Consider the following 24,086-nt stretch of genomic DNA (forward strand, 5'->3'; position numbering starts at 1 on the left):
TCCACACTGCATTTTATTTGTTATCGAGCGCTTTCATCCCTCTATTGAGGACATCATCAGAATGAAAAAATTAATGAGTTTAAAATGACAATAAAAAATATGTGGCTTAATTTGTACATAAAATGTAATAAACAAGTAGTTCCTATTGGCTGAATTATTCCCATATCAATTAACTCAATTAAATGCCATTCCACCATATGTTAACCCTGAAGACACACTGGATGGCCCTTTAGCCACATGCTGCATGCCTCCAGTGCCTGCCAATCTGCCTCTCTTCTCTCTGTCTTTTTCTCTCTGTCTGGAAGATAGAACTTTGACTGCACACAAAGTGGCTATTAAATCCTCCTTATTTAACACAGTATGTGGGAGCTGTTTTGATTTGCATTCCTTAACTTGTATTAATATTGATTTATGTGCATAAAAATCCTGAATGTTCTGTCATCTGGATTGCTCTTCAACTTTAACTCCCACATACTGTGCTGAATTAGGAGCACTTAATAGCAACCATGATATATATCAGAGCTCATCCTCCCAATATCATAGTTGCTATGGATAAAAAAATAACTGCTGTGCAATGTACACTGCTGCATGCACTTCAACTTATGGATGTAATGGTACATGAATTTTTGCTGATAAGTATGTTTTGCCGATTACAATATTTCAGTTTACAATATGTCCAGACCACTGCAAACCAATGGGATGAACAACAGAGTTATGGAGCCCACATTTACACTACTGTCAGTCAAGTAAGTATGCAGGAGGGTAGCTAGTCTTAAGAGTTTAAGGAAAATGTACACTTGTCACACTTCAGCTGTACACTGTCAGCTTTAGAACCCGGTTATAATCAGTGACTCCCTAGGATTTCAGTACCCTCCCATTTATACTCTAACTGATCATATTTTAATAATATGGAGCAGGTCAAAGTTAATATGTGCTGTTTGTCTAGATTTAAAAATGGCTTTTGAAAGTGTCAACCATAACCTATTGTTAAGAAAACTAACAGAGATTGGATTCTCTAATGAGGTTGTTTGATAGTTGAAGAGCTATCCAGATGACAGAACGTACAGGAGTTTTATGCACATAAATCAATACTAACGCAAAATTTTTTTTGAAAATTTTTTATTGATTTTCACAAAACTACAAGAACATTTTTACAGAATGTATACATTTTAACATAAACAAAACTATATACAATGTCCATAGCATATATACTTTTGACTATTACAAATTTTGATATCAAAGTTTACTTTTTGAAGTTCTGGGACTATTAAATCTGGGCCTCACTCTTTTAAAAGGGGGTGGTGAGAACATCTGTATTACTTATTATAGGTTTATCTCTGTCAGAATGCACTTTCAACATGCTAACAATTTACTATCAGCAGATTCGACAGTAAGTAATTCAGTTGGATACATTTTCCAATGTCTTAATTAATAGATCACATGGAAACATCGCTCCAAAGTATGAAATGGTTTTACTGCTGCAACCCAAATCAACCCATGAGACACAAGTGTTTCTTTCCAGGGGCAACATGTGAGCACCATATGATTTAGTGACTTGCCCAGAGTTGTAAAGAAAGCAAATGGAAATCAAACACAGAACTACAGAGCAAAGCTCATTGATAATCAAAGCACTGAACCTGTGCATTAAACTGCAAGCCTTACCCTCCACTGACTGACATATTCATTTAATTTCTGGAAAATGGTACCATGGAGATCACTATTGTGTAACGCTTTAGAGACCATATGCCCTTTGGCTTTGCATTTTGTTTATTATTATTTCTTTATCAGGATTATCCTTTCGGAAAAGAGTGGATTTTCAGTGAAAACTAAGGGAGAAAATATATGTCTATTTGTTATTGATAAAATGTCAATATCTAGATTGAATTTAAAATAGCTTAAAGTATACAAGGTAAGATGTAATGCTAGTGACCATGTTTAGAACAGTATCTGCATCAGGAAGTAAACTAATGAAGACATGCATTAACAGGCCCATCGTAGTTTGAAGAAAACATTTAGTAGAGAGTGAGTTGTCATCAGTGAATTATTTGCACTATAAACAAGATCAGTGCTAAATGAACCCAGAAATAAGAAATCAAGTCAATTAAGCTTATCTTAATTAAGGCTTGGTGAGGTGTGGAAAGCCCTGAGCAGTGAGTTTTTCATCAATAAGGAAAGAAAAAGTATTTCTTTCAAACCTGCTAAAATATTTAAGTTGCAAGTTGCACTTATAGTGACCTCTGTGTTGGTACATCTTTGTACTGTTCTGCTTTTTTCCATGTTTTAGCCAAAAAAAAGTTATGTTTGCATTGTCTAGCTTGTTCTGGGACCTTAGCCTTGTAGCTTTATTTGCATATGTGGGAAGATTGTGTTTCTACATTATACTGCATTTATATCTTCATGAGTAGAATTACTTGTAAAAGCTAATTGTTTGTATTTTAAACCCTGCTTGGCCTTAGTTTTGTAGTTTCATTCACAAGTGTGGCAGAAATGTGAACTACTGCCATATTTAAGCCTTATTCAAAACTTATACAATTATAATTGCATTTTGTCTATAAACAGTTTTTACTGGTAACTTTCTGTATGGTCTGTTGCCTTAAAGTGTAGTAGAATTTCAATAGTGAGAATACTTTTCTTTTTTTTTGTGCTTCAGTGCCTTTACAGTATTGATATTCCAGTTTTGCTCCCACAGTTTGGTATTCTGCTTAGCATTTACCTGCTTTAAGTTGTAATCTAGTGCTTTCTCTTTCCATGTTCTTTGTGTCTGCCTCATCCCCCACTGAGACATTAAGCTAAAGTTTCTGAAAGAGCTCCAATATTGGCTTTATTTGATTGGATCTCTCTCTAGCTAGCCTGCTGCTTCCTTGATTTTTTCTCCATCCCTCCCATCCTTTTCCTGTTGTGGTTTTATAAGGTTGTCTCTCTGTCCTCTACCCCTTATGGTAATCTAATTTCCAATATACCCTCCTTCCCCTCTTTCACTGCTGTTGTCTGTTGTATAAGCTATTTAAGTACTTTTCCCCACCCATTGTTTTCCACGGATCCATGATACTGAGTTCCTACCCAGAAAACTAATACTGCTCTTGAGTAAACCCTGTTTACTATTTATTGTCTCCTGCTCCTTTTCCCAGAGCTTAGCAAAGCTTGGCACCCTAATCCATGTTACAGAAGTGTTTACTTGTATCTGGTGCAATCCAAACAATGCTAGGAACTTTTGATTGATAAATCTCAATTTCTTAAGTTATTTTGAATTATTTCTACTGTTTATTTTATTTGTGCAATTCACTGCATTTTTGTAAAAAAAATGTTCTTCCTCTAATTGTTACTGTTGTAAGACTAACTTGAAATCACTTTCAGCAAGGTATTCCAAGCTAGTAGTTCAAATGGCTTATGGAAACATTGCACTTTTGGATCTCTTCTATTGTGGTTTTACATAAGGAGGACTGGGTTTATTCATTTTGTGGCAGAAGGTGTTTGCATACTATATCTGAGTTGTGAATCACACAACAGGGCTAATTGCATAGATGTGTTATTGTCAGATGGCTCAGTAGTTAGTTTTCTGTTTTTTTTTTTTTTGTGTGTGCTGCTATAAATTTGTCACTTTTGCTTACTGTGGTGCTTACTGTGTAGTGGTTGTTAGCTGTGCCCTATACAATAGCAAATACCTAGAAAGCAATTTTTCCCTACAAAATGTTCCATAAAACTGTATCATGTAAGGCTATAAATCTAGATCAAATTCCTTGTGCACTGACAAACTTAGAGCAACTGGTTCGGCATCAAGTAACAATACCTACGGATTTAGTGGAATTCACGTTGTGTAAACAATAAAGTTAGTAGAATTTTGTACTGTTTAGCTTAATCTGCCCCAATAAAGCACTCTTATTAATCTGTACCAAAAAGCACCCTTAATAGTCTTCTAACTACAATAAACCTTGTTGCTCAGAAGCCAAATGATTGTACAGTACGGATCTGCAATTTTCCTAACTTCACTGTAGTAATTTTGGTGGATATAGGCATCTTAAGAGAATGTAGCAAGGGTCTCATGTTTAATAACATCCACTTAATCCTTAAAGAAACAGACACAATGTGTGAGAAGTGTACTTAAACAATGCCACTGGAGGCTAAACTCTGACATACAAGTGCACATCAGGTTGTTGAAACCAAGCACGTAACATCCACATAGACTAGTGCATGCTGAGGCTCTTAAAAGCAACCTTCCTAAACAACAAAGATTGCCTAGCCCACCCATTGAAAAAGCTATGCCTCAGGAAGCCCAAAAGTACTCAGACAAAACACCACCTAAAACCACACATACTGTCACTCTCAAAGGAACCCCAAACCCTTAAGCCTGAAAAGCAATCAAATACTTCCCAGGACCCTTGTCACAGAAAGTCCATTGTAAGACATACTCATGCCCCACTCCATTGTAAGACATATCAATGCTGACTTGTCTAAACATGCGCTAAACTCTTGGCTAGGCTTATAAGAACCTCAGGGCCAATATCCTAGTAACCTACTATAATGCCCCACTAACCAGGTGGAACAAAGAGAAGTTAAAGGTTGGTTGCTTATCTGGTGCCAGGATCTGACAAATCATGCAGAGACTCAAGTCATTACACCACAGGTATCAGTATGAGTTCATCATAGCTCATGTAGGTGTAAATGCTCTGAGACACACCTCTCTGCATTATATCAAGAGATACATTGTGGATTATGTGTCTCAGGCTGGTATGACCATAGCACTGAGCAGCATATTACCATCAATGAGGATGATAGCGCAATATGAGCAAATGAGGATTGATTTCAACAACTGGCTGTCTTTCTGGTGTCATTCTAAGGGGATCTAATATTTGTCACCTTGGGAGGACATGGTTAACAGACCACGTTACTTTGCCAAAGATGGCCTGCACCTGTCCCCTCTAGGCTTTTGAATACTTTCTAAAACGTTTTCCACCCCATAGTGCTTTTTTAGGCAATGCCAAACGGACAAACCTACCAATACAGCAAAATCAACTCAACTTAACCTCACGGTGTTACTGATCAATGCCTGTAGCCTAAATAAAAAACTACACTCCCTCCAAGCCCTCCTCACACTTGAGAATATCGACATCTGTGCAGTTACCGATTACCGAGGCAGTGCAAGGTTTTAGTGCCAGTTTTTGTCCCTTTCATACTTTTAGACTAGTTGTCATGCAGACAAGGGCTAAAGTTGGGTTCTCAATATACATCAGTAACAAGCATGCCTCTAAGGTGGTCAGAGATGATGATGATACACTGGAATTCCTCCACGTGCAGATCACCATAGACAAAATCTTTTACCATATCTTAGCCAGCTATAGGTCACCCTCCTTGTCCCAGGAAGCTCACAATACATACATCAACCCACTGAAGACACTTAACCATCCAAACTAATACCCTACTTATAGGAGACTTTAATTACCCATCTATACATCGGGAATCCTATATTCACCCAAATCTACAGGTACAGAGATTCTTGGATTTTGTAAATGCAAGCAGTCTTAACAAAATAGTGAATCAGTCTATTAGAGATTACAATATACTGGACCTCATACCCACAAATATGAGAGAAAATTGTACCCCCCAATGTCTTATCTTCCCTGGTATGGTCCGACCATGAAGCTGTCTCCTTCAAGATCAAAATCAACTCTGTAACTCCAGTAAAGCTAACATCATTTAGGAAGTATTCCAGGGCAAACTACCTTTTATTAAGTGATGGTTTGTTAAAATCCAGCGCCCTTCCAAACCCCAAGAACCTGGCAGCCTACACTGAATTGCTCTTAGAAACTCTGTACAGCCATGTCAATGGTTGCAGAGAGGCTGCTGTGCCCATGAGAAGTAAGTCCAGAACTAGTCTCTTAAATAAACCACCCTGCTGGCATCTCAAATAAAACAAGATATACAATAATGGAAAAAAATAAGGAAGGGTAATTCCTATAAAGTTAAAAACTCTCTTATCAAACTAAAAGGCAACTTAGAGGGTTAATTAGGTTCAACAAAGCCAACTTTGAGGTAAAGATAACATCTCAGGTGAAAAATAACCATAAGACTTTCTTCAGCTGTGTTAGACACCTCATGGGCTGCACATGGCAATGTGCTGAACAAGTAGTTAATGGTGCCACATTCCCTGAGCCTGGTGATAAGGTGAGCCTGTTAGCAGACAAATTCAGTTCCAACATTACCGCCCTCTCACCCTAACCATTAAAGAAATACCCTCAAACATAACTCCTCCAACTATAAATTGGGATCAGGTATTGGCTGTGCTCATTAAAGCCAAGAACCCAGCCTCATTGTGCCCCAACTACATCCTGGGATGCTACTTGAACAGTCTGAAATACAACTTAGCAGGACCACTGGAATCACTATTTAACTACAGTCTTAAAACAGGCTTTATGCCATCAGAATAGAGGACGGTGACAGTCATCTCCCTGTATAAGGTAGGACCTTTAACATATCTTGGAAACTACAGACTCATTAGTATGAGTAAACTTATTTGCAAAGCCTTAGAAAGAACTATTATTAAAATCCTTGAGAAGGAGAAAGTAGACCTTCAGACGCTAGATCCATCCCAGTGTGGCTTTGTCAAAGGAAGGTTACACTAACTGAACCTGGTAGGCTTATTTGAAAAGATCACTACGGCAATAGAGAAGGGGAAATTGGTGTGTACTACCTACCTAGATCAGGCTAGAGTGTTTGATATAATACCTATTTGTGCATTGTCAACAAACTCATGGAACTAACCATAAACATATTTATAGCACACTAGATAGCTAGCTGGCTCATGGATAGGACTCAAGAGGTTAGGATCAGTGAGACCACTTCCACGAAGAGACCCTCAAGCCTCTGTGCTGGGCCCACTCATCTTTGGCATCTGCTTTTTACTTGAAAAAAAGCCAATGTCAAAGGCCTGTGGCTAAGTTTGCAGATGAAACTGAGAGTAGTCATTGAATCTCTTCAAGACAAGAACACCCTTTAGGAACATCTAGCACAAAGAAATGCTTGATAACAGAGCCATGGCATAAAACGCAATAGCAAAAAGTGCAAGGACCACCCTTCAGGAACATCTAACACAAAGAAATGCTTGATGTCAGAGCAATGGCATGAAACTCAATATCAAAAAGGGTAAGACAGTACTTTTTGAGAAGTCAGCCTCCCCGGGTACCATCATTAGTAAAACATCCCTAAAAGTTGATTTATTAGTCAGTGATATGGGAACTCATGTAGATAGCAACCTAGCCTTCAGGCAACGTGTGGACAAAGTACAAAGAAATATCTTCCATGTTGTTCAACTTATAAGTAAAGACAGTTCATCTAGGTCCAGAGAAGTCATTGTTCTACTGTACTCAGCTCTCATCAGACCCACCATAGAATATAATGCCCCCTTTGGTATGTACCTGACCAGACACATGCAACAACTAGAATGTCCACAAAGGTTCCATACAAAAAGAATACAGGGAGTATACACAATGTTCTATGCTGATCACCTCAACCCATCTCTTTACTCAGTATCATACAGACTTCTGAGAAATTATCTTTGCCTAGAATACAAGGCATTCCAAGACCCTGTTTTGATGAACCTTTTGCACATCCACAAAACAAACAATATCAGAACTGTGAAGATTTGGGAAAGATGAGCGAAGGCTGCCAGCCTAGTCAAATATAATTTGATGCATAATTCTATCATTTGTATATATAAATGTAAAATAATTGCTTGTGTTCTTAAATGAAAGAAAACACTGTAAAATGTGAACTTCAAGATTGTTGCAACATTGCCATCTGCTGTAAGGAAAACTAAGCCAAGCATTTCAAATGTTCTTTGAAGTAAAATTATCTAAATAGTGGTGCCGAAGCAGCTGGCTGAACACATTCTTTCTATTGTCTTAACTTAAAGAATAATTGCTAGAGTGTGCATGAGAAATGTCGATTATTGTTGTAGTTTCCTGAGCAGGTGTTAGATTGCTAAATAATGCAGTTTGTTGGCCTGGGAACTCCAGGCTAAGTGTCAAAATGATGTAATGTGTATACTGGGAAAACCTAAGTGTCAAAATGATGTAATTTGGGGGGGCCTAACAAAGATGTTTGTTAGTGAGTTTAAAAACTGTTGTTCAGTGAGAGACTGAAAGCACTTTGTCTTGGACCATGGACCCCAGCACTGCTTATGCTCTATATGTATGTAAGTAGGATTGTAGCACTGTGTTTTCTCTTAAGAATAGATAAAGATTAGAAAGTTAGATTAAGTGTTTTTTCTTTGACATCAAACCTGTCCTACTGTATTATTTTAGGTTTCTGTGTGATCTCTGAACTCTTAGATATCACTGTTGTGTAGTAGTATTGTCTTGTGTTTTAATTATTTATTATTAAATATTTTAAAAACCTTTACCTGTGGCTGGTTTGTGTAGAGATAAGTAAGCTCTAGAATACATTGCATATTTATAGAGTTTATTGTAATAAGCAACTCTAATAAGCCTTAGACTGAATAGTCACATTACTAATTGAATAATAATATTGCACAGTAATAATTGGACACCCTTTTAAGGGCCTTTGGGTAGCTGAGAAGTATTAGCTGGTGGTGGCAGAAATTACTACTGTATAGTCTGGGTAAAGGGGCACAGCTGGAGAATCTGTGTCAGCCTTTCTAAGGAGTGTCTGTGAAGTTGTATAAATACTTATCTCAAAGTGTGTGTGGTGTGTCAGCTACCTGGGCAGGGACACAAATCGCTGGTGAGACAGAGAGGGTACTGGAGGTTAGCCTGCCAGCTAGGCTGAGATCTGGACCCTATAGCTGTGCCAGTGGGGAGTCTTATTGGGGACCTGGAGAGCAAGGGAACAACCAGCCCCAGACTGACTGTGATTTATGTGTACACTTAAGAGAAATTGTACTTTACTGTGTGTATTTGTTATCCTTTCCTCTGATATGAGACACCCTCCCTGGTGTTAGTGGTGAGGATTGAAGCTCCTTGATTGCTGGGCCAGGGCACGGTTGTCACAAGAACTACTAGATGAAGGACCTAAATTTTGCTTGTGACATAAATAGGATATGTTAGAATGACAGATATGTTTCTCACAGAATTCACAATCTCTGGAGCAGGTAACTGAAAATTCATCACTGGTCTGGCTTGTGTCTCTTTGATGGACAGAGGCAATCAGTAAATCAGCCCCTATATGAATCAAATTTGTGGGTGACACTTGGGTTGCACAGCTACTCTTATAAGGGTCCTATTGGTTGTTAGCGTAATATACACTTTTGAACTGGAATCTGAAAGTGAATTGAAATCAAAAAATAAGAGTACTGCAGAAAACTGTAAATTTTGCTTAAGTATTAGTATATCTATCTGCTGGCAAATTCAGACATATTATGTAATAAATTACAAATGCTGTTATGCAATAACACAGGACCAATATTTTTGACAACATAACTGGAATTACAGATACTTGAGTGCAGGCATTACTTTACAGTTATTGGATGGTGGAAGGTGAGAAATTCTGTAGTTTGGTCACATAAGCATAGGTTGCATTTCTGAAGTGATCGAGACCTTTGAGAACAATTTTTCTGAATGACTGGGGGTTCTCTGCTAATATTCTTCTGCTTACTTTATTTCCAATCAGAAGAGAAGTCTAGGAATATTTAATTCACCCCTGCCATTGTGTTTTGGACGTGGGATGAGACCAGATTACCTCACAAACACCAATGCAGAGGAAGGGAGCGTTATATATACAGAATGCTCTCCAGTGAATAGTTGAAGTAGAGAAATCAGTGTTGTGAGAGGCAGCAGTGCTCTGATTCCAAAATCAGTTTGTATTTGTCATCAACGTCTTTCCACAGAACTTTCAGTATTTTCTGTACCAGTAACATATCCCCAGGAGTGGAGGTCTGTCTCATCATGTATAATTGTCTATATGTCAGTCACAGAAAAAATGGATATAATTCAGCTTACTAAAGTTTATCAAAGCACCATGGGATATTTATTTACAATTCCAAGACAAAGATTGTTTGCAGGCAGCTGTACCGCCCCCCCCCCCCCACTGTACCTTCTGCCAGTGTGAGAATGGGGTTGTCTGCATATACACAGCTTATCTATTAAAAATTTATAAAACAGAGGTTACCCCAATTCATTAAAAAAGAGAAAAAAAATGCATGCCTCCTTTCTCTGACTCTCTGTAAACATGAAAACACTATATTTAGAGATAGTGGAGTGAGGACAGACCCTTGTATGCATGCATGTTGTTTCTCCTAGTTGCAGTTCATTAAACTTCAACTCGGTGAATTAGTGCCATTAACAGTCATCCCACTAAACTTATTGAAAGAATGCCAGCATGGGTCCTGTAGGGTTGACAAGATCTTTAACTCTCATTTCCTGGGTCCACAAACCACAGGCAAGATAACTAACATAGGTCCTGAAGGGGATCAAGTCCAGAATCACTCATTCTATAGCCCTGATACTACAATTATCATTAGTGTTCCTTTGTCAAAAAAGAGATTTGACAAATAAGCAGCTCAACTCCAGCTATGTCTAACCCACCAGCAGGGGTTGTTTATGAAGAGAGTAAAGCTTTGCACTTTGGTCTTGTGTTTTTTTGGATGCCTAGATGGGCAGCAAGATTGTGTGTTTGGTAAGCTGCTCATTTGGAGATAAAGCAGAAGAAAGTAAACCCAAAACATTTACTTTTTACTGAGTGTATAATATTAGGTTGATGATTCTTGAATTTGTAATTGCATGTTGAAGAGCAATAAAACAAAAATAAGTATTATTCATTCCATTTTATTTATTTTTTGTGTAACTCAGTAAATCCTAGAAAATTCTGAAATTGGTGTGTGAAATGTATGTAATATATAAAAATATTAATTGTAATTGTATTATTGTAACCAAAAAGCATGGCTATGTGATGCCTACAGGACAGCCATTTACAATTTCTAATATATAAGGACTTTTACTTGTAACAATTCTAACCAGGACTGTGCATTGTGGTAGTGCAGTGGTTAGTGTTGTCACCTCACAGGAAGTGTTTTTCTGGTTGGAGTGTTGGCTGGAACACCTTCTCTGTGGAGTCTGCATGTCCTCCCTGTGGTCAAGTGAGTTTTAAAGATATGCAGGTAGGTGTGTGTGTGTGTGCGTGTGTGCGTGTGTGCGTGTGTGTGTGTGTGTGTGTGTGTGTGTGTGTGTGTGTGTGTGTGTGTGTGTGTGTGTGTGTGTGTGTGTATGTGTGTGTGTGTGTGTGTGTGTGTGTGTGTGTGTGTGTGTGTGTGTGTGTGTGTATGTGTGTGCCTTCTGTAAAGGTTGGATACCTGGCTGGCAACTTGACACCATAAAAACTCCACTGCCAATCAATCTGCGGACCAGTAATCTGCTGTGGTGACCCCTAACAGGCGAAGCCAAAATACATTGCTTTTACCTGTAACAATTCTAATGTATAGCATGCATAATAATATAGGCAAACTCTAATAACAGGAAATGAAACCTTTCTCCCCCCTAGCCTTCAATGAAAATAAAAGATTTCCTGCTTCATCAGAGTATCCTGTTAAACAAACTACACTGTTCAGCTATGGTCAATTAGCAGACTCTGTCATTGTCCACAATGGTGTGAATGACCTAAGACATACCTCCCTAGACTACATGAAAAGAGACATGGAGGAGCTCTCCGATCTTGTAGCCCAGGCAGGTATGACCCTAGCCCTGAGTAACACCCTGCCATCACCCAGAATGATACCACAGTACAAGGTCAAAATGATTGACTTCAACAATTGGCTAAGCTTCTGGTGACATTCTGTGGGGATCCAGTATCTGTCTGCCTGGGATAACATGATCGACAGATCACGATGCTTTGCCAGAGATATCTTGCACCTGTTGCCCTTGGAACTCCAGATTCTGGCTAAGGCTCATGCCACCTCTATAGTGCCTTTTTTAGGCAAGGCTCAAATGACAGATTCACAACCTTAACAGGTACAAGCAAGCAAAATCTGAGGGTAATGCTACTCAATGCTAGAAGTCTAAACCTCAAAATGGATTCACTCGAGGCACTCCTTAAAATAGAGAACATCGACATCTGTGCAGTGACAGAGACCTGGTTCAAGCCTCCAGAGAGCACCCCTGCATTACCAGGCTATAACTCATACCACACCTTTTGGCCACCTAACCTGAACCGAAAGACTAAAGGCGGAGGCATGTCCATATTCATTAAGGATATCCACACCTCCAAGCTAGTTGCTCAGCATAATGCATCCGAGATTATCCAAGTGCAACTAACTCTGGGCAAGACCGCAATCCAAATTGTAACTTGCTACAGATCCCCCACCATGCCCTAGGATTCCCACTCCTCATTTCTTGATACACTGGAAAATATTAGGGTACAACCCAACACCCTAATAATGGGTGATTTCAACTACCCCACCATTAACTGGGAAAACTACTCATGTACCAACTCTTTTGCTCAATCTTTTCTGGAATTCATAAATTCCATTGCTTTGAACCAACTTATCCACACCCCAGCCAAGGGCAGCAATATCCTAGACCTGGTCAATACCAACATGGGCAACCAGTGTTCCACACCAGAGGTCAATTCCTCTTTGGTCAGATCCGACCACAAGCTAATCACCCTAGACACAGCATCCATGGGACCTGACAACATCCCAGGCCGCATTCTACATGAACTGCAGAATGAACTGGCACCCCATCTAAGCACCATGTTCAATCATAGCCTCACCTCAGGCTTTGTGCCCACTGAATGGTGCACAGCAATGGTTATCGCACTCCACAAAGGGTTAGCAACCACAGTCCCCGGGAACTACCACCCCATTAGCCTAATGAGCCTGGTCTGCAAAGCCATGGAATGTATCATCATGGATCTTATACACAAAGACATTGGTAATCTCCAAACTCTGGACCCCACCCAGTTCAGGTTTGTAAAAGGCAGATCATATCTGCTAAACCTGTAGATGAGGGTAAGGTGGTTCACACAGCCTATCTAGATCTCGCCAAGGCTTTTGACACCATCCCCCACTCTGGAATTATAGATAAACTCACTAAACTATGTATAAATCCCTATGTTACAAGATGGGTTGCCAAATGGCTCACTGACAGAGCCCACACTGTGAAAGTAGCAGACTCCAAATCCAACTTCAGACCAGTGACAAGTGGAGTACCACAGGGTTCAGTCCTGGGTCCTCTCCTGTTTGATATCTACTTTTCTGAAGTACAGGCTAACACAGAAGGTCTTTGGATAACGAAGTTCACAGATGACTGAAAACTAGGAGCCATAATCGAAACTCCTAATGATGTGGACATCCTACAAAAGGGCCTCACAGAGACAGATGCCTGGTGTCAAAGCAATGGCCTTAAGTTCAATGCCAAAAAGTGCATTGTCATCCCCTTTGGTAAAAACTCTGTAACCATGAGCTACCACATAGGTGGTAGTCTACTTAACACCAAAAGTGTGATAAAAGACCTTGGGACACAGGTGGACAGTAGTCTCTCCTTTGAAAATCACATTGCCACAGTAGTCAGTAAATCCTTCAATGTGGCACACCTCATCACGAAAGGTTTCTCATCCAGGAAAAAAGGAGGTCATTGTTCCCCTCTACTCATCACTCATTAGACCCATTATAGAGTAGAATGCATCTTTTGGTATGTACCTCACAAAACATCTACATCAACTGGAAAGGCCACAGAAATACCTCACAAAGAGGATTACTGGCCTCAAACAGATGCCCTACGCAGACCGTGTCAAAAAACTCCAGCTTTACTCTGTCACATATTGCCTACTCAGAGGCGATCTCTGCTTAACATACAAAGCTATGTCAAACCCAGAGCTGTTGGACATGCTCCACTTAAAGAAATCCCAATCCCTCTAAGGTACACTCTCTAGGGATCTAAACCTTGTCACCACAATAAACAGAACATGCTAGAGGGATAGATTCCTGTCCCAGAGATTCTCATACTCTGGAACAAACTACCTATCTATATCAAACAAAACTCCCCATTAGCACTCTTCAAGAAAAATCTTGATGACTGGATGGGAAATAGTAAATTCACCCCGGGGATCACCTCTATGGCTCAGCACGACAGGAGCACAGGAAAATAATTTTCTTTGGTGGCGAAAGCCAGGGTACCTTTTTGGCTAAGCTTATATAGGCCCTAGGGCCAATAACCTAGTACTTACCTATGAACCTATGAACCTATCAAATGAAGGTTTATCTGCTTCATGAAAATAAAAGGAAGTCCAACCTCTGTTCCTCCCTAAACATCTGCAGAGCTCCAGTTAAGGATTGCTTTTCCCATCATGGTGGTTCTCAAACTTTAAATAAAAGCCCTCTCACATGCAGTTAGACAGGGCTAAGGGAAGTACACTTTAGAAAGTATGCAGATGACTGAAAACTAGACAAAATTATCTACTGGGAAACATACTTCTAAATGCACTTAAGCTTTCTGTAGTGCAAGGTTTGATTCCTTTGACATGCATTTACCTACTGTTGACTAGGCAATTACCTTAACCAGACTGTGCTCCTGTACTGTCTCAGAAATGGGGCATCTTTATCCAGTGGGATTAGTTTATTTAACAAACAATGCATTTCTGAACAAAAATAATTTTACATCAATTGCTTAAAGAATATCATCATAATGCAGGGTATAATTCTGTACAGAAACTATCAACTATATCATACCCTATTTCATATTATGTGTAATTTGCTTAATTCTAATTTTATGGACACTATTTAGAAAAATCTTGCAACATTTTATGAAACCTGAATTTTACAGCTACCTTGAGAGTGACTTACCTTGTGACAGGCCTTTGAATCTTTCTTATACGAGAGAGAAAATGCATGGCACTGTCCATGAGACATCATTGCAGAAGACAGTTCTGTATATATTGGCAACTTATGTGGGATACTAGGATGTTTGCCATTTTTATGACAGCTTTATGTTTAATGACATTTTCTGTGATTGCCCTGTAACCTTTTTGACATACTGCTGCAACAGTACCTTAATTTCTGACAACTTCTAGTAAATTGTTATATTTGTGGATCCCTATCAGTTGATCGAGTTTTCAGAAACTTGAAATTCATATGGTCGAGACCATATGGTCGAGTTTTTGAAAACTGGAATATTTTGAATGGAGATTGCAGTAAAGTGAAGATCAGGACATTTATCCTGTTCTTCACTGTAATGCGATTTTAGAGTTGGTATATATAATTTGCAGAAGGGGGGCTTGTCCTCCTGCATAAAAATAAAAAAGTTTTTTGTTTTTTTGTGGGTTTTTTTTTTGATTTTCGTGTTTTTGGAAATTGGATCATATGGTCTCGTCCATATGAATTTCGAGTTTCTGAAAACTAGATCATCTGGCATAGATCCCTTACCATTCCTGGTGAAATGCTAAGAACTTAAGTCACAACTCAAAATGCAGTGGAAGAAAGAAAGCATTCTCATTATAAAGAAATGAAAGTAGAAAGGAACTGTAGGAAATTCATTGTGTGATTTTACTGGTGTTTTGTGGTGACAGTTGTATTGCACCATGGATACAATTTCTCATTTTAGAGCATTGGCATAATTTTCTGTATCTAATAAAGATAGTCTTGAGCAGTCATGGGTATGACAAACTGCCTTACGTTGACCTGAGAAACTATTTTTGCCTACATAGCACATGCATCTTACAGAGCAAGATGCTGTATGTACAACTTCTTTCACTCTGGTGCCATTTCGGTTAGGAGTAAAAAGGAAGGACTGAGGAAATGTATCTACTGGCACTAGGTAGACAGAGCCAGAAATGCGAGCTACTATGGCAGATTAAGTTTTGTAAATATTTATTCGGTGCATTTTCATTATGAAGACGGAATGCCAGAATAAAATGGGAATGGGAATGTATATTTGCCCTGAATATTTTCTATTCGCTATTTTTCTGTCTAATCCCTAAAGATTACTTTATATTGAATATACCTGCTGACATTCCAACTTCAGAACAGAATTGCTAGTACAAATATGGGGGGAGCATAAAGTAAAGCTAAGACTATGAAATGTCAGAGTGTCCCCCCTCCCCACAGTATATAAGTAGCAGTGTGAGGACACAGCCCCACTGAGATGTTTCAAATGTTACACTGACTTGTGGAATTAACTTTATTTAATCCATTGGTATTTGGGAATATTACAGCTCTCGGTAAAGGGAGACTATATGGGTACATGAGAACCCAGATTAAACTCAGAAAAATATTGTGTTTAATACAGAAATAGATGGGCAAGTATTGGAATAAAACTGATATCCTGATGGCTGTTACTCTCATCTCCTAGGAGACTGGCTTGAGGTTTAGGCCAATAGTGTAAGGAATCTGTAGGGCTATAGCTTTTTAACCTTTGTTTACTTGGTAAGGTTCACTTTAATTAACTGGGGAGAGGAATGATCTGCATGGCCGTTTTACAGGCTCATCCTGGATGAAATGTCTGTTTAATTGACTGGGTCAGAGTCACACAGCAGGCAAATGGAATCTAGGAGGACATCAAACCCTGGACAGCAGCAAGAAGATTATAAACGTAGTCCTCTGCCCTAATGACCTTATACGTAGTAACTATCTGATTTTACTCTAACCTGGGAATTTCAGCAGTTTTATACAGACACAGAAATGTCGACACTGATAGCAGATTGCTGTGTGGTCTGTGTTTTCTGCCAGTCATCCTATCTCTCTGATAATCTGCAGATTCTGTTAAACAAGCAGCCTATTTTTTTCATGATTTCAACAAAAAGTTCATGGTCTTTTCTATGTATTCTTGAACTCTTTCAAACAGTATCACCAGAACATGCAATTGATGAGAAAAAATTATTTTTCACAATTCTTACGAGTTATTCAATTTGTCGTAAAACTACATACATTCAATTATTTTGCAGATGTAAAAACATTATCGCCATATATCAGCATACCTGCTTTGCCTGTTCTCCTTCTAAGTGGCTAAGATGCAATTATTTTAACCAATATCGTGCTTTTTCCTTTAAGCCCATTAGGATTGTTTTTTACCCAACTCATGATTTTGTGCATTATTCTATTGTTTTTAAACCGCATTATTAAGTAATAGGTTCCATGGATCAACAAGCCATTTTGTAAAACAAATACTACTTTCAATATTGTCTCTGTCTAAATTTCTGTATATCTTCAAACTGTGTTCTCTGATTCTTATATATCTTCTTTACAGAAAAATGTTACCATACTTTCTCTTCACTTCCTTGTCTCATACCTTAAAGACATGCATATTTAGTTTCTCTTTCTATTTCTATTGGTATAGGGTTGGCTCAGATTTTTGTCATCACTCTCTGTATGTCTGCATTCTGCCAACTTCAAAGATGGGATCTCCAGAACTATATGCAGTTTTCTGATATGGTTTTAGCTATACAAAGGAAGAAAAATATCATGTGTTGTACCAGTGATAGCCATTTCTGTTTATCCCCAAACTTCCTATGGCTAACTAGACAGAATTGCCCAAAAAGGCCCATTATATTTTTGTAGTACATGGAGCACAGAGATTAAGCTCTAAAATGAAAAAAAAAAAAAAGACAAATCAGTTAAACATTTCTGCAGTGAGAGAAATATTAAGTACCACTTGCTTAACTTGTTATGATTGGGTATCATGCTAGGCAGATAGATCTGTCCTTACTGACCAAAAAATGACATTGGCAGAATAAAAAAACAGATTTGTTTCCACCTGCTGTCTGTGCTGGTAATGCTCCTGACTTTGCGTAATGTAAGACCGTGTCTTACTGCCTCTCAGTGCTTGTTAAGTGCTTTATGGCTTTGAAAGCCAGCAAAACACTTAAACAGAAAAAAAGGTACTAACTAGTAGTGCATGGAGCAGATGAAGCTTCATGCACTAGAAAGAATTATGATAGGGTTTCTAATAATAGCTCTTTATTGTTTGTTCCTGACATGGATGCAGAGATTCTTCTCTCAAGTCAGGCTTTCATGTCTTAAACACAGAATAAGCAGGTTACGATCATTGACCTGCTCATAATCCTCTACCTTATGTAAGAATTCTTTGCAATGATTCTAAGTTCCCACATACTATAGAATTCCTCTAAGTATAAAAATATCTTCATCCTGTGTAACCCACATAATGTACTGATTGTTGCAGACATTTATGCCATCTGTAAACAAGCATACCTTTTCAGTGAATACAAGTGCAGTATTATTTGTATATGCATAAAACTTATATTGACAGCAATACTGCTCTTTTGATTCTTACAAATTGTGTTTCAACATGAAAAAGAAACATGGTACTTGCTACAGTTTTGGGTTTCTCAAAAGCTTCTCACACAGTTCGCCATTCTTTTTAAACAGGCTGGAAATTGCTGGCAACTATGTTGATCTTCCTGCATGGTTAAAACCTGCCTGACTAATCAATCTCAGCTAAATGGGCCTCTGAGTTGGGATTCATATTCCTGAGAGACTGTTCACTAAAGCACAGCTCAATGAAATATTTTACTGAAAACATGAATAAAAGTCACTGTCTGTAATTACACTATAATGAAAGCAATAAAACCAGAAAAAAAAAACAAACAAAATAGTTAAACACAATAAAAGTATATTATGCAGGGGCTTTGTTCAGCCCACATTCTTGTCTTCTGTTCTGACTCCAATGTCTATAAAATACACTAATTCATTAATGAATTTGAAATGATGTGATTCTGTGATTCTATGGATGGTAGGCAATATTTTAATCAATTTGATTAAACTTTTCACCACCTTGCTACATATAACTATTTGTGCAGTGTTGCTAAAGCAACACACTAAACACTAGATCCTATTTCATAAAGGAACACTCACTACAATACTGTTAACATTATATTACTAGAAATGGTTTTACATTTTGGAAGAAACTTCTAATAGTGTTTTTACTCTCCTTCTGAGAGCAAGTGTATATATGTAGCAGGACAAGAGATTGTGCAAACCCAACATTAAGGGATACAGGGGATAAGTAAAGCCCATAAAAAACTGAGTTTTGGAAATCTGCTGTTGTGTGTTTGAATCAATCTTTATGTCTCAATAGACTCTTTTTAATCAAGTAATCAAGTTCGAACTGTAGGAATCCAACTGTTCAAACTGTTGTAAGCCTAACCCTGGCTCAAGATCTGACCTCACATTTGTGTGTGTGTATGTGTGTGTGTATGTGTGTGTGTGTGTGTGTGTGTGTGTGTGTGTGTGTGTGTATGTCTTTATTTGTGAGTCTGTATATTGTTAGTTAAACAAATTTAAATGTTAAAAACCTGTATATAAACAAGCAGATATAATTTTCATATTAAATAACAAAAAAGTGTCACATTGAAGGTGGCCACAGGATTCAAAGACAGAAGTCTAATTTACACTAACATGAATAAAGATCATAGATACTGCACAAACTTTGCAGCCCTGTAGAAAAAGCATTTAATTTTGATAATTGCTTTCCACGTCTAGGGCATGTTCTAGCACTGGCTTCTGTGCTAATGCTTTCTACTTAATTAAGCATCAGTTTTACCAGTCACCCTTGCAAGTAATTCTTCATGTTTCCTTCAGCTTTCAAACAGACCATAAAAATAAACACAACACTAGGATAACTAAACTATCATACAGGTTTACCAACCTACTCTTGCCAGAATGAAGGTAATCAACTGCAGAAACAAATTCACTTTCCAAGACACGAGTATGGAATTGGTGGTGCAGTGGTTAAACACCTCACAGCAAGAGGTTCTCTGGTTCGATTCTCAGCTGGGATGCCTTCTGTGCGGAGTCTGCATGTCCTACCTGTGGTCGCGTGGGTTTCCTCCGGGTGCTCCGGTTTCCTCCCACATCCCAAAGACATGCTGTAGGTGGATTGGACACTCTAAATTGGCCCTAGGGATGAGTGTGTGTGTGTGTGTGTGTGTGTGTGCCTTCTGTGGAAGGTTGGACGTCGGGCTGGCAACTTGACACCATAAAACTCCACTGCCAATCATGAGCGGACAGGTGATCCGCTTTGGCGACCCCTAACCGGGAAAAGCCGAAAGAAGAAGAAGAAGACAACATGCATATGCTAAATTACTGCCCTACATCAGATGCAGCTAAATAATTTATTACACTTCCATAACTTGTACTGGTTACTTGCAGCGACAGGGCATAACTTCTTTGCTTAGTCTGGCTTTCTGAATGGAGCACATAAGTTACAACCAGTCATGGACATTAGTATGAAATAAAACAAGTGTTGTGTGGTTCACTATTATTCTGTTCCTTGAAAATGTAATGCAGCTAACTCATTTGCCCCATTCCTAATATACTAATGCTAAATGTAAAACATCAACCCTGACCTTAATGTCACTAGCAAATAAAGCTTTGACTTCAACCCTAAAAGACTAACCGTACAACTCTGATCGTATCTGTAACCCTAAAGCTCTGTCAATTAATACTAACACACTAACCATAAAACACTGACCTTTATCTGAAAATACTAACCCCATCCCTATTCCTAAAACGCAGATCTTAATATTTTAACTCTAACCCTAATCCTAAAATACTAACTTTAAATCTAAAATCATACCCTTAAAAATCTTACCCTAAAACTAACCATAATGTTGTCATGCTAACTCTAACCCTAAAACTAACCATGACCCTAACATTGTAACTCTAGCCCTAAAGCACAATGGTACCTTTAATATTTTACTGTCTTCAAGTGATCCTTATTGAATTAGTGGCACAAGAAAGGGTGCTTCAAAGAATGTATGTAGTAAATATTCTGAGTATACAGATCATGCCTTTGCTCACAACAACTAACTATTGGTCTTTAACCTTTAACGTTTCTGATCAATGCAATCATTACTGTAGTCTTCTCAACTAAAACAACAACAATCACAAGGTTCCACTTTCTGTCTGTTCGTAAGCTTCCTCCTGTACTTTACCCTTCCTGCACAAAAAAATCCATTATTGTCTTGTAGGAGGTCCTCCCTCTAATAACCCTGCCCCTTACTGAGAAGGATCCTGATATCAGCAATTGTCAAACCATCCAAGATTAGAGATCGTCCTACCATGGCTTCATTTATGAATGTTCTTTACAACCGTTTGTTTGAAATTTCCCTGTACAATTGTTTTAGAATTAACAATTAACCCTACATTCTGAACTACCTTCTCCTTAAACATTAACTATCATTATTCCTGCTTCCTGTTGTTCTTTTTCTTCTAATTTTGCCCCCCCCCCTCTGCTTACAGATCCTGCCCCCACTCATGAATCTTCACATTCCCATGTATTATTATCTTCTTACTAATTTCCTCTCACATTTTCTCTGAACTTTACTGTTTTATTGCTATTACTACAGCACATTATAATCTGATCAACCCTCAGGTTTACTCAAGCAACTTCCACTGCATCTCACTGCAATTATTATCAAGTTCCTTTACTGTGTATGTTTAATGCCAGTGCATCAGAGTAATGCATGCGTGCCTATCTTATGATTTGGCTGCAAAAGCTTCTCAGAACACCCTAATAACATTGTTCACACCTGTTTGTAAACAAATAAAAAGCACCAGACACTCAAGATCAGGCTCCATCTGGGACTAGGGTTGCCACCTTTTCAAATGGCCAAAGTGGGACATTTTCGGGACACACATCAGATTTTATAGGCTGACACATACCCACGGTCAGTACAAAGGATAGAACTTTACCTTTTTGCCTAAATAAAAACTTATTCCCGTAGCAGTTTAGTTGCTTATTCTGGTTCTTGTAACATTTAGGTATTTTAGATACAGAAATAACTATTTTATGCAACTATTACATAAAATATGGGACATAATTATGTCCTACAATCTCAGGACATTTGCCATTGTTAATATATTTTGTCAGGACACAACTGCCCAAAGAGGGACTGTCCCTCGCAAAGTGGGACAGGTGGTAACCCTATCTGGGACTGTAGTAAATATGAGCAAAATAGTTTTCAAGATGCTTTGTAATGTAAAGCAAACCCATGAGTCATATCCACATTTTGTTCATCACAATGTACAATCCCTCATTCTGTTTAAGGCAGACTAGACTACCCCCCACCCTATGTCAGCATTGAAAACCCATAGAAAGTGCACAGCATGAAAAGGGACATGTTAAAGACAAAAGAAACTTGTGTTTTGACTGTCATTCAGCTTCTACTGAAACTGTTTATTTTTAGTTGCTCTGTAAGCATTGATATTTATTGTAAAGCTAGATTGTCTCATGCATACACTTTGTGTATTTCTGCCTAAGCATGTACGATACATTAGGCACAAATGCATTATTCTGATAGCACTAGCTCTGGTATGTTTAAATGATTTTCTGAGAGCCACATATACCAATGTCTTTTCCACAATTCCCTGCAACCTGACTGCTGCAAAAGAAAGCCAATATGTCTGCTGTTAGAATGTCATGTCTTTTCAAAATTACTCTCCTCAAAACTCACCTGCGCAGCTTCAACTGCTTTAAACTTAAAGTTCAAGTAAACAAAGCTGGAAAACAATCAAGCACTTTTGTGGGGAACAGTGCAAAGATGCCAGACACCCCTTAATTTAATATTGTCATGCTAAAGAAAAGTAATCAAATAACAAAAAGTTTAACTCTTTTCTAGTGTGCTGCAGTCTTGGGTAACATAAACACTAGTGTAGTTTGAGAAAACGCTCAGTGCTACTACATGGAGCAAGTGAGAAATAAAACTCATACTAGAAAATTGTAGAGTGGGGGGGTCACTATAGTCACTCAGGTCCAAAGCACTGTCTTGAAGCCAGGGACTCTAGCGCCTTCTAGTTCAGTAAGTCTACTGCTCATGCTCGACCCTGACTACAAGTTTGGGCAACCAGCTGTAGTTAGGGAGCAGGAGGGGTGTTTTAGAATTAGGGAGTGGGTGAGGGTTAGGTTTAGTGAGCAAGAATGGAGTTTTAGATTTAGAGAGTGCAGGTTTAAGGTAGGGAACCAAGGAGTTGGGTTGGGAACTTGATGGAAGTTAAAGGTTAAGAGTTTAGGTACTGCTACAGCTATGTAAGTTATATGATTGAGTATTGAGAGGGCTAGGTAGAAATGGGAGATCGGGCTAATGGAAATGCTTACTTTTTTGAGCAAGTGGCAGTGAGTAGGTGTACTGCGATTTACCAGCACATGAGCACCTGTAGTAAACCTGGAAATATGCACGATAGTACCAAGCCACTGAAAAACACCCATAAATCATTCCTCTTTTTATAGTGTGAGCATACAATTCTAAAGGCTCAATATGTTCCTAAATTTAGTTTGAGCATACCTTTAGAAGTTTTAAATGCATTACTAAAAAAATGCTCTTGATCATTTTAAACAAAACATGGCCACACTACAGTAGAAGTATTTGGTCCCGGGTTGTATAAAACTTACTGTACTCAGAGAAACATGATTGCCTATGTTCTGGATTTCTTGTGGCAAGACTTCTCTACTGTTCCTGCAGTGAAATTCTTCACTAACAAATCCTATCTGGTCATTCGATTCAAGAATAAACCCTGCATCCAAAAAAATATATATAGACTGTGTTATGAGATAGCTCATACAGTACGTGGCAATATCAGATACATCAGTCGGTACTTGAAGCTATGAGTGACATTGTCTGGCCTAAGCATAATGCCCTATCATTGAGCAAAGGGAATACTGCATCTATTTTCACAAACATCTGGCATACAAAAGTACTAATTAATGTCAAATACATCAGTCTGTACTTGAAGCTATTAGTGATGTTTCTGACCTGAAACATAATGTCCTATCATTGAACAAACAGAATACTGTAACCATCTTCACAAACATTGGTCATGAAGAAGCACTAATTTAGCAAATTTACCTTGCAAATTATGTCATTTTCCAATTTTAAATGGAAAATATTCCTTTGTCATCCTAGAGAAAAATATTAACTGCAGCACCAGTTTTGCTCAGCAGCTAAGTAACACGTGAAGTGAATAAATGAGGTATACAAGTGTGTATGTGTGCACACGTGTGCGTAGACAACACACTATAGTGTGTGCGCACATGTGCACATGTATACAGAAAGAGCAGAGAGGTATGCATCTGCATATAACACATACATTTGGATTTTGAAATAAAAGAAAAGGTGTTATCTATACTACAACA

Source organism: Protopterus annectens, chromosome 3.part1 (assembly GCF_019279795.1).
Source record: "Protopterus annectens isolate FY-2018-M chromosome 3.part1, PAN1.0, whole genome shotgun sequence".
Lineage (NCBI taxonomy): Eukaryota > Metazoa > Chordata > Ceratodontiformes > Protopteridae > Protopterus > Protopterus annectens.